Source organism: Jatropha curcas, chromosome 1, assembly GCF_041381405.1.
Source record: "Jatropha curcas cultivar XTBG-Jc1 chromosome 1, XTBG_Jcur_1.0, whole genome shotgun sequence".
NCBI lineage: Eukaryota > Viridiplantae > Streptophyta > Magnoliopsida > Malpighiales > Euphorbiaceae > Jatropha > Jatropha curcas.
Genome location: NC_143151.1, coordinates 21,307,418 through 21,309,096, shown reverse-complemented (window position 1 = coordinate 21,309,096; position 1,679 = coordinate 21,307,418). Strand labels below are relative to the sequence as shown.

The following is a 1,679-nucleotide window of genomic DNA, read 5'->3' as shown; positions in this document are numbered from 1 at the left end:
TGGAGGCAATTTGTTTTGGATGATTGCACTGCACTCCTCCGTTAACATTACCGTTCCTTGATCATCAATTTTTCGTTTCTTGCTCAGGATATCTTTTAGGAATTTAGCATAGCTAGGCATTTGAGCAAGAGCTTCAGCAAAAGGAATATTGATTTGAAGCTTCTTAAATACATCCAGAAACTTGAGGAAGCTCTTGTCGTCTTGTGCTTTCTTTAATCTTTGTGGAAAGGGAACAGGGGGAACATAGGGTTTTACCTTTTCCTGTTCTTCTAAGTCAATGATAGGCACCTTTGGTTGTTCTTTTTCTTCCTTTTCTTTCCTTGGTGGTTCATCTAATTGTTTGCCACTTCTCAAGGTGATAGCCTGCACTTGTTCTTTTGGATTCTTTTCAGTATTGCTAGGTAACGTACCTTGAGGTCGAGATGCCATCATGTTTGCAAATTGCCCTAGTTGAATCTCCAAATTCCTTATTGCAGCCTGCTGGATTTTATGGTTCTCTCTAGTTTCATTCATGAACTCCATGTGTGATTTGGAAAGAGCAGTGAGAAGGTCATCATGGGATTTCTTTTCTGGAGGGTGGAAACCTGGTGGTGTGTTCAAGGCATTGTTAGGATTACCATAGGATAGATTAGGATGATTCCTTAACCTGTTATCATATGAATTTGAATATGGGTAATTCTTTCTTCCTTGATTCATCACATAGTTCACTTGCTCCAAAGTTTGTGGATTTAAGGAGTCCATGATGCATTCTCCAATTCCATGTTGTCCATTGCACCTATCGCAAACTTGCATAACAGAATTCACAGGATTAGTGGTTAATAATTCCAATTTCCTTACCATGTTATCTACCTTGGCATTAAGTGCCGTAATGGTGTCTATTTTATAGACTCCTGCAGTTCTTCTTCTTTCGGAATTGTTTTGGTAATGGCTGTTGCTTGCCATCTCTTCTATCAACTCATATGCCTCATCAATTCCCTTTTTTTCGAAAGATCCACCTGCAGCTGCATCTAGAGTAATTTTGATGTTAGGAGATAATGCATTATAGAAAGTTTGTACCTGTAGCCACTTGGGCAAATCGTGATGAGGGCACTTTCTTAATAGGTCCTTGAATCTTTCCCACGCTTCATACATGCTCTCTTGATCATGATGAGCAAATGTCATTATCTCATTGCGCAACTTGGTGGTTTTTGAGGATGGAAAGAATTTAGCTAGAAACTTTTGAGCTAACTCATCCCATGTTGTGAAACTTCCAGCGGGACATGATTGTAACCAGGACCTCGCTTTGTCCCTAAGAGTAAAAGGGAAGAGTCTCAATTTGATTGCATCTTCAGAAACACCATTCTGTTTGAAAGTATCACAAATTTCAAGAAAATTGGTGATGTGAGCATTAGGATCTTCACTAGGCAAACCCCCATATTGGATCGAGGTAGAGAGTATTTGAATGATTGCGGGTTTAATTTCGAAATTATTAGCTTCTACCCTAGGTCTAGTAATACTTGAGGTTGTCCCATTCAGATTAGGTGTTGTGTAATCCCTTAAGGTACGGACTGGATGTTGAAGTGGTGGTCCGACTATGTTCTCGTTTCTATTTTCGTTTTCGTCGTCCATGTCTGCTTGTTGTTCGAGTTTTATTTCTCGTGCTTTTCTTGCAGCGTTTAGCCTTCGCAGAGTTCTTTCAA

General features: G+C 39.7%; 1 non-coding gene across 1 annotated transcript; it reads left to right on the top strand.

The window, feature by feature from the left end:
* Nucleotides 1-1,072: 1,072 nt before the first annotated feature.
* On the top strand, nt 1,073-1,179 carry LOC119369971 (small nucleolar RNA R71). Its single transcript, XR_005177516.2, has one exon. It is a non-coding gene; the product is annotated as a small nucleolar RNA R71 (small nucleolar RNA).
* The last annotated feature ends 500 nt before the right edge of the window (nt 1,180-1,679 follow it).